The following is a 19,019-nucleotide window of genomic DNA, read 5'->3' on the forward strand; positions in this document are numbered from 1 at the left end:
TCTTAGCATGAGTAGTGGAGTCCAAGCTGCCCTTAGATCTCATGGAGTCATTCTCCATGGCATACGCCACCAGCACAAGTTTGATAAATCTGCCGTACCGTGCTGCTTTGGTAACAGAAGTTACCAGGAATAGACTGATGCCGCGTGCGAGAACCAGGCAGTGGTTCAAAAAAAGGACTGCAGCACCGGCATCCCTGCGCAGGTGCCAGTCTAATGATGTAAAGATCTTAAAGCAATGTACCTGCTGGTACGTTCACTTTAACAAATGCCTAACTTCAGATTGATATTCTTGTCTTCATACATCATCACAGCAAACCATTGGTGAAGGCAAAGAATAAGAATGTATTTATTATGGTGCTAATTTGATTCCTTTCAATAAATTCAAAAGTGAATTATAAAGCAATTGAATCAATGTACTTTTCTGTTACCTCTTCACTGCTTCCCTGGAGTCCACATATGAATTAAGTGTGTGGATTTGTTAAGGAGATGTTCCCAGACTGAGAGTCTTGTTTCTTAATTTGACATACTTGCAATTTGGAAAGCTAATATGGTAACATTGTAAATTTTATTGATGAATTCTATTAAGATTTCAATGAGATTATGTCACATGGGAATACCTCTTTCTTAGTCAAAGCACGCCAGGAGAAAAAGGTTATTTACTGGTGGAAGCTGTTTATACGCAATCATTTTACATTTTCTCTCCAACACATCACATTACTATGTAAGAGGAAAGAACTTCATAGTATTCTCTCAGCTATCAATACAGATTACCCTATTCTGTGAACCAGTAGTGAGCAGTGAAATTTCACCAAAGTAGCCTTATGTGGAAAGGTCAAGATAAGATGTATAACGGCTTTGCTGAACCTCAAGAAGAGGGCATGTATGCCCTAGAAATGTGTTGTTCTATCTTTATATCTTTTATTTGTTATTTTTTTTATTTTTTGAATAAAGGAACTAATTTAAAAAAGTCAGTATACAGTGTACTCTCCTGAAACACAAACTCCATCTAAGGATTGTATGAGGTACCCATGTGGCTCCAAGCGCCAGTATTAAAGCCCATATCTTCACTTACTCACTCACATGCGTTGCAAATTCCATTCGTCAGGGATCATGGGGGGGGGGGGGGGGGCTGAACAGTGAGGGGATCAATAGCACTGCTATTTAAAATGTTTGCATTGTGGTTTTGGCTATTCCAACCCATTATGATGAACTTAGGTTTTGATCCGGAAACAAAGTGATCCTGAGTCCCCTGTACATTAAATGCTCCTATGATCTTCTTTTTGGTTTTATATCTGCACTTCCCTCTAAATAGTTGTGCATGTGCATTTATTTAAAAAAAATTGTGCGTGAATGTTAGGATCGGGGGGTGTATGTAAAATTCATGACTACCTGACTATTCAGGGAACTGTGTACAGGAATACAGGAAATAGCAAAAAAAAAAAAAAAAGCATTTGAATCAGGGTATTACTTTCATACATTTTATGTGTTGATTGTTACTATCCCCTTCCCGACCTTTGTCGTACATGCACAGCATGGGTCAGCTGGGGCAAGTATGAAATGGCCCAGGAGCCATGCCTGTACCATGCCAAGCGAGTGCCAACTATTATCTGTAGCCAACACATCAGAACGACATCAGAAATGACTTTGATGTTGTTCATTTAACTAATAAAAAACACAGCAACCTTTTTTTGTAATTTTTGGAATTTTTTATCATTCACAAAATATCGTTACCTTATGACATACAAAAAAACTTTTGGTTACATCAAAACACCAGTTACATTAGACGTGAATCTACACTAATCATTAAGTTTTACACTTATGCAATTGCTTGATTATATACTTAAGACCCCAACCCGGGTGGCAGTGTAGGAAGAAAGAAAATAAGACTTTCCCAACATAATAAGTTAGACTTTATTATAGAATCACTGACTTTAATTTTTTCCACTTCTCCCATTGACCTTTTTCCATTAAACTCATCCAGTCTAATATTAAGAGGGAATTTTCACTAAGCCATTTCCTGCATATGAATACCTTAGCATGTCCACAAAGCTTGTTCAACCCAATTCTTTATCAACTCCAAATCCTCCCAGAACACACTTTACTGGTAAACCAACCTGTTCCTCCATGCAGTGGTAAACCATGGTTTTGTGAACCCTAAAAAAAAGATGCGTTTTGATCAATCTTTTTTTTATAAAGGAAGTGAATGAAAAAAACGGATCAAAACTGATGCACACAAATGCATAAATGCGCAAAATGGATAAATTGCAAAAATGCAGTGTGAACCCAACCTTAGTAGGTCAGGAGGTAGAAAACATAAGCAAAAAATTCAAGGGTTGTTCAGGATTAGAAAAAAACGCAGCTACTTTTTTTCCCAAAATCAGCACCATCCCGTTCCTCAGGTTATGTGTGGTATTACAATTCTGCTCTATTCACTTCAATGGAACTGAGCTGCAAAACCCCACCCAAATGAAGACAAGAGTGGTGCCATGTTTCAAAAGTGGTGCCATGTTTTCTACTCCTGGATAACCTCTTTAATGAACAATTTCCATAATTGAAACAGTTAGATTTAATCACAGTTTAATCTGGGCTGTCATGGTATATTGATTTTGCACAGAAGGAATACATATATGACTATATCAGAAAGAACAGGAAAAAGTCTTGGAGTAAAAAATGTAGTAAAATAGTAGAATAAAGCTAGTTTTAGATACAGGAGGAACTCTTATTGCCATCTTTTATGTGAGCCATTTTTATTGCATATTGATTCAGTATAATGCATAAGACTTAAAGGGGTAGTGCACAAAAAATTTTTTTCTTTCAAATCAACTGCTGCCATGAAGTGCCAGAGATTTGTAATTTACTTCTATTAAAAAATCTCAAGCCTTCCAGTACTTATCAGCTGCTGTATGCCCAACAGGAAGTTGTATTATTTCCAGTCTGGACAGCAGGAAAGGTTTTCTATGGGGATTTGCTCCTGTTTTGGACAGTTCCTGACATGGACAGAGGAGGCAACAGAGAGCACTGTGTCAGACAGGAAAGAAAACACCACTTCCTGCTGGACACACAGCAGCTGATAAGTACTGGAAGACTTGAGATTTTTTAATAGAAGTGAATTCCAAATCTCTGGCACTTTATGGCACCAGTTGATTTGAAAGAAAATTTTTTTTTGGTGGACTACCCCTTTAAAGCAATGCTATTGTACTGTACTGTAAAACATAATGGAGACAATTATTTTCAAGGAATATAAAAATTAGAATAGGAACTTGATATACTTTAGCTTCTGGGCAGGAAACTACATTTGTCCTCCTCCTTTCAACAGATGCTCTGTAATTTGATTGCTTTTGTAAATGATTATCTTGTTGTGTCTACGTGTATGATAAAATGCCTTGGTTATTAAAATCCTTTTAATATCTCTATGTACAATGCAGATCTAGGAAGTGTACTTATTTAATTACATCAGCCTATAAATTACTTTTATCGCTGGTAGAACTTAGTGCTAATGCTCATAGTAAATGACTGGTATTATATTCCATTTTGGAGCTCTTAGTAGATGTACATATTTATCAGGTCTATTTAAAACTAAGAAGTAAAATGATTGATTTCCACTGTAAAGTGCTGTTTGACAATAGTCCAGTATGAAAATACTTTTTGTAACATGTGATCAGGCTTAGTTCAGTTTTATAAACAGTTTTATGAAAGCCAATTTTCCCACCTACAAAGAATGGAGAGGTGTGTAATTTAACTGTCAGAGACAAAATCTATATAAAAGATCCAATCTAATAGAAAAACAGATCTTTTGGTATTTGGTACAGAAAAACTTTGTTTGCAATTACAGTGCCCTCTTGTCTTTTGAGGGGGTTTTACCTGGAACATCCTTTCCCCATATTTATTATAGGGGCTATTTATATATTTAACTCTTTAAAGGGAACCTGTCACCCCCCGTGCCGGGGTGACAGGCTCCCGACCCCCCGTTAGAGCCCCATATACTTACCTAATCCGGCCGGGTCCCGCTTCTGGAGGTGGTCGGGTGACGGAGATCTCAGCCGCTGCAGCCCGGCGCGCGCGCTGAGAGATGAGTCCAACGCTCATAGAGAATGACGGAGCGCTGGACTCTCAGCGCGCGCGCCGGGCTGCAGCGGCTGAGATCTCCGTCACCCGACCACCTCCAGAAGCGGGACCCGGCCGGATTAGGTAAGTATATGGGGCTCTAACGGGGGGTCGGGAGCCTGTCACCCCGGCACGGGGGGTGACAGGTTCCCTTTAAGGACAGAGCCAGTTTTCATTTTTGTACTTTTGTTTTTCCTCCTCATGTTTAAAGGCGCTTCCATATTTTCCCCTACAGACCCACATGAGCCCTTATTTTTTGCGACACCAATTATACTTTGCAATTACAGACTTAATTTTTCCATAAAATATGCTGCAAAACCAGAAAAAAATTATATGTGCAGTTAAATTGGAAAAAAAAAGAGCATTTCTTTTTTTTTTAGGGGTTTCGTGTTTATGCCATTTGCCCTATCGTAAAACTGACATGTTATCTATGTTCCTCAAGTCAATACGATTACAACAATATGTAACTTGTATAACTATGATTTGATGATCTGTTCTTTCTTTCGGTACCTTTTTATTAAATTTTTTCTGGATTTAATCTAAACAGAAATGCGCAATTATGCACTTTGGCGGGATTTTGCGCTTACGCCGTTTACCGTGCAAGATCAGGAATGTGACAATTTAATAGTTCGGGCAATTACACACGTGGCAATACCAAATATGTAAAAAATTTTATTTATTTATTTTTATCTATAAAATGGGAAAAGGGGGTGATTTAAACTTTTATTAGGGCTGGGGATTTTTTATTAATAAACTTTTTTTCCCCCACATACGTTAATTAGACGTTCCTTGGAGGACTTCTAAATACACAGCACTGTGTATAAAATAGAGTACTGATCCATCAGATCAGTGCTCTATTATTCTGGTCTGCTGCGGACCAGATACACTGATTGCCAATCCGGGATCAGCGTCATTCCAATGCTGAGCCCCAGCCGGCTTAGTAGAAGGGATATCCCCTTCGCGATCGCATCGCTGGGGGGGAGATCCCCCCACTAGACACCAGGGACAAAGGCTATTTAAATACAGCTGTCAGCTTTGACAGCTGCATTTAAATAGTCAATTAGCTGGGAGCGGCAATTGGCCACACCAGCTATTACATGCGGTCTTCAGCTGCACATAGCAACCGGGGACTGCACGCTGCAGAGAGGGCTCACACCGTCCTATCATGGTACCATCACCTGCTTCTGGGTAGTCTACAGTGCTCTCCTTCCATAGCACCGTATCGGAGCGCAAAAAAGGTGGGGCCTAGCAGAAATAAAGTGGATGCACTCATCTGTATACTAACACTAGTGTCCATACAAGTTGGGGCCGAAATGACAAGCCCCTGGGGCCGAAATGAAGAGCCCCTGTCAACTATAGACAGTGGAATACACTGTAATTCCTGTAACTAAATGAAGTTAAAAGTTCATATTATTAAGTATCAATGTATACAAACATGCATGAATAGTAGCTGGATTATACTTATAATATTTAATAATATGTAATTTTAACTTCATTTAGTTACAGGAATTACAGTGTATTCCACTGTCTATTACCTGTCTGCCTGTTGCTGGGGGCTTGTCATTTCAGCCCCAACTTGGATTAAACACTATTCCCACTCTCTCTGACTCGTCTCCAGAAGAACGAGGACGCAGTCAAAAGAACCCTCCCAGAAAGTGCAGAAGCTTTTCCTGTCCCCTTGGACCCTCTCAGCTAGCTCCTGCACCATGGTGTTGAGCTGCTGCATGTGGTCCACTATGGTGGTCATGGTGTGCATGGTGACTGTGAGGCAAAACCAGCTGGCTGGCTATTCTGTCAGGACCGGGGAGGCAGGGACAAGACACGACAGTAAGCCCTGATGCTGAACCCACCAACTGTCCCTACCTACTTGCCTCAAACGGCCCTAGGTGGCCGTGGACAACCACAAAGACGTTCCCTTTACTAGACACGTGCAAACAGAACAAGACAGACAAACAAACACAACATAGGATAGTCAAACAAACAAGGCCCAAACCAAACAGGCAGCGTAGTACAAAATCAGGTAACAATCGGATAGTCAAAAAGTCAAGCAAGAGGTCAGGTAACAAAGTCAAGCAAGTAGAGGGCATTAGGACGGGGATCGCAGGAATAGACAGGGGGAGCTGGGACCAGGGTATGAAACCTAATAGCCAGCGCTGAGAGACTGGCCACTGCTTTCATTTATGAGGATCCAGAGCCCGGTCCGGATCCCTATTGGATCAGCGCTCTGATCCTCAAGGCTCTGGAGAGGCAGAGGAATATGTCAAACAGACTTGCTCAGCTGTGGTAATAGAGACCAGCAGAGATAAGTGTAACTCTTCCATTGCCGAAAGCTGAGAAGCCATCGGGTGTGGCATACAAAAGCAAACATCAGGCCCAGTTCACACCAGGCTACTGCACATTCCTGACAACACTAGTGTTAGTATAAACTTTAGCGCACTCACTTTATTTATGCTAGGCCCCACCTTTTTGTGCTCTGCTATGGCTCTATGGAAGGAGAGTGCTGCAAACGGGTTTGAGCGCACTCACTCCCGCTGCCCTTTACCCAGAAGATCGGCACTTGCTAGGTCCCTCCCCTTCTACACTCCATGACAGCAATATAGGGATTCTCCCTGACGGCCGTATCAGTGTTGGACAGAGTGGGCAGGAGAGGAGGAGGTTGAGTTCAAACAGGTGCAATTAACACAGGCAATGGGTGCAGAGTAGGAGAGCTCTTTAAAGAAAAACAAACAGGTCTGTGAGATGCAGAATTCTTGCTGGTTGGTAGTGATCAAATACTTATTTTATGTTTGAGGTATCACTAGAAAAATTAAAGAATACATTTAGAAAATGTTTTTAATCCAAAGGATTGCAATATGTTAAGTGTAGCAAAGCACATTATTTCTTGTCATGGTTCATTTAAGGTATTTATGGCTGAGGAAGTAAAAAGATCCCTATTTGGGGGAGGGGAGGTGCAATCTCAAATGTGTCCTTTTTGATAAGAAGGCTTTTTGGAGATTTAATCTTAATTCAAAGTTCCCTGAGGGTTTGAACAATATTTCATTATTAGTACCAAAATACTGTGGTGCCACTTATAATGTGCTTCCTGCACACTGACGTGTTACAACTGTAAAGCTCATTAGTGTCATGTTGCTTTACTCTTTATGTAATGTAGTCTTAATGCCGATTTCTTCATATACTGTTTTTTCATACTGCATGTATCATCAATGTTCAACATAAAGGTTATGATTTAGGATCAATTAGAATATGGGCCATTTGTCTAGAACAGTGCTTCTCAAACTTTTTGTTCTCGGGCCTCACCCAGCAATCCATGTTGATGCTCGTGCCTCACCAACAAACATATACAACTATGAAGTGCCAGATACCGCCACGTAGTGCACATAATATCTCAGAGCAGCGTCAAAACAACACCAAAGTGCAGAAATAAATGTTGCTTCACCTTTAGTAAACCACCAGCACAGTGCAGAAAATACATACTGCTCCACCTGCAGTAACCCATTACCACATACTGCTCCACCTGTATACCAGCCCCACAGTGCAGCATTTCTTTCTCCATAACCCACCTGGCAGCTTACACACACAAACACGCTAGCATCATTCTACTCTTAACCTCCTCTTCCTGTGGTAGCTCCCTCTCCCCTCATTACCACATTTCTGTACATTTGGCATTTCTGTCACTGTCAGAGTGATGTGCAGTGTTCCTGGCACTGTCAAAGTAGTAGGCATTCCCATAATAGCTCCCATATAGTAGTTAATTCCCTCAATAGTGCCTTACAAATAGTAAATTCCCCCACTAGTGCCCCACAGTTAAAAACCCCACTAGTGAGCTACAAATTGTTAATTCCCCCAATAGTGACACTCAGTGTCCCTCAAATAGTTAAATCCCCTGTAGTGTCCCGCAAACAGTTAAATCCCCAAGATTAGGTATGTGGGTTGCCCCCTGTGCGTAAGATGCCCTGCTTTTCCCCATATACTAATAATGCCACAGCTGTGACACTCATACAATAATAATGCCCGCTGCTATACCGTTATATAGTAATAATGTCCCCTGCTGTGCCCTCCATATAGTAATAATGTCCCCTGATGTGCCCTCCATATAGTAATAATGTATCCTGCTGTGCCCTCCATATAGTAATAATGTCTCCTGCTGTGCCCTCCATATAGTAATAATGTCTCCTGCTGTGCCCTCCATATAGTAATAATGTCCCCTGCTGTGCCCTCCATATAGTAATAATGTTTCCTGCTGTGCCCTCAATATAGTAATAATGTCCTCCATATAGTAATAATGTCTCTTGTTGTGTCCCCATATAGTAATAATGTCTCCTGCTGTGTCCCCATATAGTAATAATGTCCCCCTCCTGTGTCCTCCATATAGTAATAATGTCTCCTGCTGTGTCCCCATAGTAAATGCCCCCTGCCCTAGTGTGCCCTCATAGCAATATCCACCGTTCCACTCCCCCCACCACCACCATAACACAAAAAGTCATACTCTCCTAATCTGGGCAGGGAGTGGGTCTTCCTCTCTTCTCCAGCTTCTGAGCCACTGGAAAAATCACGTCCAGGCCTGGTGTGCAAAATGAGGTCCGAGGGGGACAGAGGGGGGAGAGAAGGAAAGAGGGGGAGAGAGGAAAAGAGAGGAGGTAAAGGGGGTAGATGAGGTAAAGGGGGTAAAGGGGGAGGAAAGAGGAGGTTATGGGGGAGAGGAGGTAAAAGGGGTGAGGGGGAGAGAGAAGGATGGAAAGAGGAGGTGATGGGGAGAGAGGAGGTAAAGGGGGAGATGAAGGGAGAGGAGGTAAAGGGGGTGAGGGGGAGAGAGAAGGAAAAGAGGTGGTGAAGGAGAGAGGACAAGAGAGGGGTGAGGGGGATAGAGGAGGAGGTGATAGGGGAAAGGTAATGGAGGTGAGGGGGAGAGAGGAGGTAAAGGGGGAGATGAAGAAAGAGGAGGTAAAGGGGGTGAGGGGGAGCGAGGAGGGAAAGAGGAGATAATGGGGAGAGGAGGTGGAGGGGAGAGAGGAGGGGGAGAGAGGAGATGATGGGGGAGAGAGGAGATGATGGGGGAGAGAGGAGATGATGGGGGAGAGGAGATGGAGAGAGATGATGATGGGGGTAGAGATCAGAGGGAGAGATGAGATGATGGGAGTACAGAGGAGATGATGGGGGTAGAGATCAGAGGGAGAGATGAGATGATGGGGGTACAAAGGAGATGATGGGCGGAGAGAGGAGATGATGGGGGTGAGAGGAGATGAAGGGGGGTGAGAGGAGATGGAGAGAGTTGATGATGATGGGGGTACAGAGGAGATGATGCGGGTAGAGATCAGAGGGAGAGATGAGATGATCGGGGTAGAGAGGAGATGATGAGGGTACAGAGGAGGTGGAGGGGGAGAGAAGAGATGATGGGGGTAGAGATCAGAGGAAGAGATGAGATGATGGGGGTAGAGAGGAGATGATGGGGGTACAGAGGAGGTGGAGGGGAAGAGAGGAGATGATGGGGGTACAAAGGAGATGATGGGGGTAGAGAGGAGATGATGGGGGTACAGAGGAGGTGGAGGGGGAGAGAGGAGATGATGGGGGTAGAGATCAGAGGGAGAGATGAGATGATGGGGTACAGAGGAGATAATGGGGGTACAGAGGAGGTGGAGGGGGAGAGAGGAGATGATGGAAGTACAGAGGAGATGATGGGGGGAGGAGATAGGGAATGATGGGGGTAGAGAGGAGATGGGGGTAGAGAGGAGATGGAGAGAGATGATGATGGGAGTACAGAGGAGATGGAGGTAGAGAGGAGATGGAGAGAGATGATGATGGGGGTACAGAGGAGATGATGGGGGTAAAGAGGAGATGATGGGGGTAAAGAGGAGATGGAGAGAGATGATGATGGGGGTACAGAGGAGATGATGGGGGTAGAGAGGAGATGGAGAGAGATGATGATGGGGTAGAGAGGAGATGATGGGGGTAGAGAGGAGGTGATGGGGGTACAGAGGAGGTGGAGGGGGGAGAGGAGATGATGGGGGTAGAGATCAGAGGGAGAGATGAGATTATGGGGGTAGAGAGGAGATGCTGGGGGTACAGAGGAGGTGGAGGGGGAGAGAGGAGATGATGGGGGTAGAGATCAGAGGGAGAGATGAGATGATGAGGGTAGAGAAGAGGTGGAGAGAGATGATGATGGGGGTAGAGAGGAGATGATGGGGGTAGAGAGGAGATGATGGGGTACAGAGGAGGTGGAGGGGGAGAGAGGAGATGATGAGGGTACAGAGGTGAAGATGGGGGGAGGAGAGTGGAGATGATGGGAGTACAGAGGAGATGGGGGTAGAGAGGAGATGAAGAGAGATGATGATGGGGGGTACAGAGGAGATGATGGGGGTAGAGAGGAGATGGAGAGACATGATGATGGGGGTACAGAGGAGATAGGGGTAGAGAGGAGATGGAGAGAGATGATGATGGGGGTACAGAGGAGATGATGGGGGTACAGAGGAGATGGGGGTAGAGAGGAGATGGAGAGAGATGATGATGGGGGTACAGAGGAGATGATGGGGGTACAGAGGAGATGATGGGGGTAGAGAGGAGATGGAGAGAGATGATGATGGGGTAGAGAGGAGATGATGGGGTAGAGAGGAGATGATGGGGGTGAGAGAGGAGATGATGGGGGTACAGAGGAGGTGGAGGGGTAGAGAGGAGATGATGGGGGTAGAGAGGAGATGATGGGGGTACAGAGGAGGTGGAGGGGTAGAGAGGAGATGATGGGGGTAGAGAGGAGATGATGGAGGTACAGAGGAGGTGGAGGGGTAGAGAGAAGATGATGGGGTAGAGATCAGAGGGAGAGATGAGATGATGGGGGTAGAGAGGAGGTGGAGAGAGATGATGATGGGGTACAGAGGAGATGATGGGGTAGAGAGGAGATGATAGGGTACAGAGGAGATGATGGGGGTACAGAGGAGATGATGGGGTAGAGATCAGAGGGAGAGATAAGATGATGGGGTAGAAAGGAGGTGGAGAGAGATGATGATGGGGGTACAGAGGAGATAATGGGGGTAAAGAGGAGATGGAGAGAGATGATGATGGGGGTAAAGAGGGGGTAGAGAAGAGGTGGAGGGGGTGGATTTGGAGTGGGAGGAGGGGATGTCCTATTACTGAGAGGGGTCTGGCCAGTTTCCGGTAAGGCAACTAGGTCAGCAAGGAGGTAGTGGTGCATGGGGCTACCCTGCGGGAGGCTCCTGCTGCAGTGGATTGTGGACCGGCAGATGTGGCACCACACTTCCACCGGCAGTAGCGTCAGCCATAGGACGTGGGGGGCCCCCATCTCCTGGGCCACAATCCACTGCTTGAATGGGGAGAAGCGACTGCAGCAGGTGGGCATGGCAGCAATGAAGTAGGAGACAGCACGTCCAGCAATAAAGTTGAAAAGAGTGTTTTAATGACACACCAGTGCGCGACGTTTCGGCTGAATAAGCCTTTCTCAAGCAGTGAGCAAGGCATGGCAGGCGCCCCATCCCCCAGTCCACAATACACTGCAGGAGCCGCGGACGGAGTAGCCTCGCACACCACAACCCCCTTAGCCACTGACTTTCCTTGTGGCCGTGCTGGTTCGGCGGCCGCCTGCAGGGACATCAGCCTGCCGCCACCGCGTCTCTTCTCCGCCTTTGCGGCCCGACTCAGACAGCCTGCCCGGGACTCCTCAGGCTGCCGCATATCCTCCTTGAGCCCCCGATCCTCAGATTTCATCCTTCCCCTAGCAGCCTCATCAAGTCCCGTACCCCACAGAACGCTGATGAGGTGCTGCTGGGGGAAGGATGTGAGGACAGCGGCAGTGATAGGTGACGGGACACTGCTGAGTGATAGTAGTGTCCCGGTACCCAAAAAAAAAGTAATTTCCCCCACCTCCCCGCGTACCCCCTCAACCTGCGTCGCGTACCCCCTGGGGTATGCGTACCGCAGGTTGAGAAGCCCTGATTTAATTGGCAGGTCATAAATCTTGGAGTCCCTACTGTGTGCCGATGTCGGGCACAGACCGGGACCCTGCGCCTCACCAGACTGTGCCTCACAGTTTGAGAAGCGCTGGTCTAGAATCATGTTGCCCTGTTATTTCTCATGATATGGGTTCTATTTGACTAACATATTTTTTAAAAAATTGGCTGCAGTCTACTTAATTGTATAAGTGTTTGGTTTTTCAGACATGCTCTTGCTGCTACTTATTGATAAGCTAGTTTATTTTATATCAGTCTTTAAAGCGACTCTGTACCCACAATCTAACCCCACAAAACCACTTGTACCTTCGGATAGCTGCTTTTAATCCAAGAGCTGTCCTGGGGTCCGTTCGGCAGGTGATGCAGTTATTGTCGTAAAAAACAACTTTTAAACTTGCAGCCCCATGCCCAACAGGCATGGCTTAGAATATCTGTCCCCCTAACTTTGCACCACCTTCATCCCTCCTCCCCACCCTCTTCATCATTAGAAAACATTTTCTCCCCTCTGAACATTGAACAGGTGCCTTAACGATCCGTGTGCCGGGCTAACACAGGTGAGGAATAGGAGACAATCTGCCTGGAACATTCCTAATGATGAAGAGGGTGGGGAGGAGGGACAGAGAGGGTGTGCCAGCCTAATACATACACAATCTAGGCCACGCCCATTGGGCTCCGGGCTGCAAGTTTAAAAATTGTTTTTAAGGACAATAACTGCATCACCTGCCAAATGGACCCTAGGACAGATCTTGGATTAAAAGCAGCTATCCGAAGGTACAAGCGGGGGGGGGGGGGTCAGATTGTGGGTACAGAGTCGCTTTAAATACATGGCTACCTTTACCGCATCACAACTGTGTTGTTTTGGATGCATTCGATGACCACTGGCCAAACTATGTAGCCCCAATATTGGCAACATCATGCGGCCATTAGTTACTGCATATGGGCATGTTTTAGCTCATAAGTGTTGGTCGTAATGTTCACAAAAAAGGGCGGTTAAAACCAAGTGACCCAATGAATTATCAATAATCAGTAAGACTACACCCCAGGTAAAGTGCTCCAGCGTTGCAAAACTGTAATTCATAAACTTATCTAGCTCTTATATCCTATAAATATACACTATTGATACATTTAATTGTACTTTGTGATATCCAAGTGTGTTTTTATAAGGTAAACTGTTATGACATCATAAATGAATTACAGTCAGATATGCTACTGTGACATCATAGTTGAGTTTCAAATTGGAAAGTTGCTGTGATCTCAAACCTGTGTTTCTGTGAGGTAAGCTGCTTACAGTGTTCTTTAGACAGGTAACTACTGTAAGTCAGTTACTGAGAGATCAGCATAGTTTCAGTCATTCAGTCAGTCACAGTTTCAGAGATATTCCTATCAAATTCTTTTGACTTCGCAGTCCCTCTTCAGCTTGTTTACAGCGGTCAGGTGGTCAGAAGGCCAAAAAAAAAACACAGCCCAAGAAGATTAGCTATACAAATAGGCCAGAGGCAGCAAGTGGACAAGTGTCAGATCATGGGGTGCCAATCTGCTTCCTCAATGAGTGCATTAACCCATGGCTCTCCAAGATGTTCCCTTGCCCATTCAGAGAAAGAAGTGCCCCTGCCCCCCAGAGATCAGCAGTCCCAAATGGCCCCTTCATGTCTCACAGGACAAGGCAGCCTTAACTTACATCCGTATCCCTGGTGCTCCCGGGGCTCCCACTGCGGCTGGCACTGCTTCTGAGAGTCGGGGAACATCTCTGGCCATGCTCCCAGCCTCCAGTGTCCCATTTTGCCTGTGTCCGCTCCTGCTTCCTGCTCTCTTTGCTGCCATATGCGTCCCTGCCTCCCTGGGCACATGCGATGGCTCTGTCAAAAGTAAAATCACAGTACACAAAAATTTGGTCCCTGCCTGCCATCTTCTCAATAAATTCCAGACCTTGCCAGAATCTTTAGTGTTCGTTGCATATAAGGAAAGTGTTTCCTTTGCTCACGTACTATTACAGTGTACCAGTTCCCTTGCTCTCGTTCTTAGACTCCATATTGCCTGCTGCCAGCCCTGACCCTCTTGCTTGTCCTTGACTAAGTGCCTGACTCACACTAGTGTAACACCTCCACGTACAAGTCGTGCCAGCAGTAGCGACTTGGGGGTCATCTGCTGCAGCAAGCCCATTCTGCCTTGCGACAGGGTCCTATTAGATAGGCCAATGACGGCCCAATCAATAATGTAAATGAGCGCCAATCTGCTAGATCGGCACTCATTTACTGGGCCTATTACACGTATCGATGATCATTTAGCGATGGCCATGCAGCCTCCAATCTTCTGGCTTCGGCTTTCACTCCCGGGACTGCGGCTGCAGCTTCAGAGCATCTGTTTGAGCTGACAGGCCACTCAGCCAATCACTGGCCAGGACACCAGTGAAGGAGACAGGAGAAGGGAGCATGGAGAGGTAATGTATAACAATTTATTCAATCATTAGCCGTCAGAAACTCATCACTGTTACTGTACATGTAGTGATGTGTGGTTGGCGGCCAATGATTTTAGGTCTGGACCTGAAGACAAGATCAGTCGATGATCAGTATCATTGGCTTATCATTGTCCCTATTACAAGGAGCGATAAACGGCCAAATTGACCTTATTCAATGGCTATGTGTAATAGGGCCCTTAGACTATTTACAGCCATTACAGCTGCAAGGGCGGCTCAGTGTAGCAGTGGCAGCGGGGGATGACTCTCAATAATCACTGCTGCAGCTACAGCACTATTGACATAAGCTGCTTCCAAAAGTCTAAGGGGGAGATATAACAAACATGGTGTAAAGTGAAACTGGCTCAGTTTCCCCTAGCAACCAATCAGATTCCACCTTTCATTTTCCAAAGCGTCTGTGAGGAATGAAGGGTGGAATCTGATTGGTTCCTATTCTAATGTGAACACGCACTAGCACTGGTCTGTAACTGTGGCGGGTCAGTGCTTGAACAGCCCTGCTGTTCCCAACACAACAGCTGATGGTCAGAGGGGCTGTTTCCCCCCTTACTGATGCCATCCAATAAAAAAAAAAAAAAAAACATTTTCTTCAATAACGTTATATTACAAAATTAAAATTGAAATTTTATTTACCTTTAATGGATGACTGTAAAAAGCTATTTGCTATTATGCAAATGCAATGTAAATAAGTTACTTTACAGCAAATGTAATCAGCATAATTTGTTTACTTACTTTACTCAGTTTAACAAATAAAGTCAAGCTAACTTTTTTCTAGGTCAAATAAGTTTCTTGTGGATATGAACATATTTATACTAATCCCTTTGCATTTGGAGAGGAGGGTGGTGTGTTGCACAGCAATGCCTTGCAGGGTACTTCAGAAAAAGGTTCACATGATAAGGTTTGCTCTGATACTGCATATAGGCTCTCAGATTCACTAGGTACTCCAGGGAACAGCAGATCCTTTGATGTGCAAAACTCAATTCCTAACCAGTAATGAAGCATTTTAAGTGAAACTTGCAAAGATTATTATCCTTGTAATTATTCAGCTTTGCTGATAAAGGACCCTGACATTCTTCACTATCCTGAATTTGACATCATTATACTTTATATGCAAGAATTGGGGCACCTTGAGGTTGCAATAAAAATCTTAAGTCACATAAAACTTTATATCTTATTACATACCTATAAAGCATTTGAAAACTTGAAGGGAAGTTAAAAAAAAAATACAAAACTTCTCGTTTTAAAATGTGACCTGCATCTTAAAATGGCAAAACCTAAACTGTTAAAATGTTACTGTCATTTCAAAAACTTTTGACATGACACAGATACATGTTAAAAGTATTAATCGGTTGGGGTGTTGAGACCCCTAGAATCAGCTAAGCATTTCTCTCCCTGTCTCTTCTCGGTGCAGGAGACAGGCTAGAATAGAATCTGTGACTAGAGGCATTTTCCCTGCTCATTCTGGACTCTGTACATTTGACATGTTTGACATTTGACAGTAGGGCTGGGTGATTTAATTTATTTTTCATTAATTTGCTCTTGGAAGGGGGGAAGGGACTGATGATTTAAAAAAAAAAAAAAAAAAAAATCTATTGAAAAAAACAAAAAAACTCCTGTACCCGATTTGGAGGAAAGCAGAGCAGGAGTGATGAGGCTGAAACGCCCTTCCCTGCTACTTAACCCTTTATGTGCTGTAGGGTATAAGTGACACAAAAAGGCTTAAAGGCTTGGGTGAAGGTGGAGTCCTAGTCGAGATTCTGTGGAGAAAGGACGCAGACCCGACAGCTCTCCCCAGTGGTTCTACCTGTCCTCTGCCAGGTCCCCCCCTAAGGAAGAAGAGTATTCTTAGCAGGGCCGGCCTTAGGGTAGATGGCGCCCTGTGTGCCATCTCCCCCCCCCCCCGTTGATACCCCATAATAGTGACATAGACTAAATCCCACAGCCTCCCACCCCTCCAGACAACCCCCACAATCAAACCACAAATGTGGTAGGAGGCTGAAAGATTTAGATGTGATAGACTAAATCCTACTACAATGAGCGCCGCCTCTAAAGCCAAGCCCCCTAAACCACCCGACCCTTAATAAAGGTACTTACTCGCGCACAGGAGGACAGGTGCCTCTGCGGCCGTCCGTGGCTTTCCTTATTGGCGCTCCTGCAGACAATTGTACACAGGGGCGTAGCTAGTTGTCGAGTCTAGGGAGGGGCGAGCGAGTCTGAGTGGGCCCCCAACCGATTATGTTACCCATAGAGAACATAAGCGGGTGACCATGCCTATCTATCTAGTTGGGTGACCTCTATCATACTGACTACAAGATGCTGTGAAATCTGGGTGACCTCCATTATACTGAGTACAAGATGCTGGGAAAGCTGGGTGACCTCCATCATACTGAGTACAAGATGCCGGGAAAGCTGGGTGACCACCATCTTACTGACTTCTATACAAGATGCTGGAAAGTTGGGTAACCGCCATTATACTGACTACTATACAAGATGCTGGAAACCTGGGTGACCTCCAGGGGCTTGTATACAGGGGGCGGGGCTTGTATACAGGGGGCAGAGCTTACAGGACATACTCTGAACAGTAATTTATCGGGTCCCCGGTAAGCTCAGTGGGCGGTGAGCGCCTCCCTACTGGCTGCAAATCTAACTGAGACATAGGAATCTCTAAGCTAGATGTGCTGCCTTTGTGCAGGAGCGCCCCAAAGCAACAATCATGGGAGGAGGGGAGGCGGCCAGCTAGAGGGGCCCTCCCGCAGACAGCACATGTAACTTAGAGATTCCTATGTCTAAGTTATATGTGCAGCTCTCTGTCTGCCAAAGCTGGCCAGGAGTAATGCGCCCTGTGCAATTGCACAGGTCGCACACCCCACAGGCTGGCCCTGAGTCTTAGTCAGTGCCCCACATGGGTAGGACACAGGACAGTGCTCTCTTACAAACTTCTTCCTCAGTGTCTATACCCGGCATGATGCAGTGTTAAACCCCTCAGGAGAGGACTAGCCAACAGACCATCTCAACCCACGTTGTGGACTAGAAGAAAGAACAGTGCAGGACAGTATTCACTAAAAAGCCAAAGAGCTAGGAGATGATCCAGGTGGAGCAAAGTTACTGCAAAAGTCTAGGAACTCCATCTCGCAGCATGAGTGTCAGCCAGGGAACCCTTGGCATTCTGCTCATCCCAAGTGGCAAGGTCTGGGGCCTGTTTCACTCATTGGTGTGGTTCGGCCAAGGCTGGTGGGCATAAGGTGGTGTAAAGACTAGAGAAAGGTCAATACATGGGCACAGGTTCTCTTCTTCTTCTTCTAAAAGTATTCTTCTATATACTCCAACATCCCAGCAGAGCACATTACTATTTGGGTTGAGACTCTCACGGCACCCTCCTCTCTACTATGCTACCTCAGTACAACTCTACCAACTATACTATAACCTCCTCAGCACTTATCACACAAATCTGGCGGTTCTATATCTTTGTATTTATTGGAACTCTGTGAAGTGTATATCCGAGCTCATCTGTATTAACTGTTGCACATTTGCCAATAGTAAATCAAGTCCACGTTATCCACAGAGTCTGTGATTATTCACTACCACCTGCACAGCATATACACCACAACCTTGGGACATCTCCCCTTTCTGTGGGTGGCAGGTCTTACCATCCGGGAGGGTCTGGGCTGCTGCACTGAATCACTACAACAACAGAAAGAAGTTTGGCACTGGGTCTGTACAAGGATGTATGTGTAGCTTACAGTGACTATGCCTGGTTCCACTGCTTGACCCTCCCCCTTCCACCCTATATAGGCCACTGTCTCTGACAGCAGACAGACTGAGGGCATTGTTTTATTTAGCTGATTGAGGTGCAGCAGCTCTGGCAAACTATAGAATGTCAAACACAGTTTTTCAAATGTCCACTCCACCCACTCTCTGCCTTTTCCTGGTTCCAGGGTCAGTCCCCTAAAAAGTTAAGTGGCAATGCTTAGCATTGCCACTTAACTCTTTCTTGGCAGGTTGGACAGAAGGCATACAACCTATGCCTTCTGCTCTAGAGCAGACCTTTCTGCTTTTGGGTAAAGGGAATCCCGGCTTCGTAACAGGAGTAGGGAGCAGTGCACTTTGAGCCACTCCTAACTGTACAGCCCTGTGAGTAACAGGCTCCACATTAGGTGGTGAAATACACCAACTCTATGATGGAGTGGGGTTGCAACCCATGTAAATTAAATAAGCTGAAGTAGGCATGATCAGCGTACATCTGGGAAAAGTTGCAAAATTTCCACCCATTCTCAACAGTGTGTGAACAGTGTGTGGTTTTGGTTGCAAATTATTGACCAAAATACTGAACGAAAACACTGTGTGTGAACCTGGACTAAAAGATTAATAAATCTCCCTCGATAAGCCTAGAATTAACAGTTGAGAAACATTATCTGCAGAAAAAAAGCCTTGTGATGCATAAATAAGATGGTAAATGCTTTCATAATCTAAATAATAAAAGTCTTTTGTGG

The sequence above is a fragment of the Dendropsophus ebraccatus genome, chromosome 1 (assembly GCF_027789765.1).
Source record: "Dendropsophus ebraccatus isolate aDenEbr1 chromosome 1, aDenEbr1.pat, whole genome shotgun sequence".
Taxonomy (NCBI): Eukaryota; Metazoa; Chordata; class Amphibia; order Anura; family Hylidae; genus Dendropsophus; species Dendropsophus ebraccatus.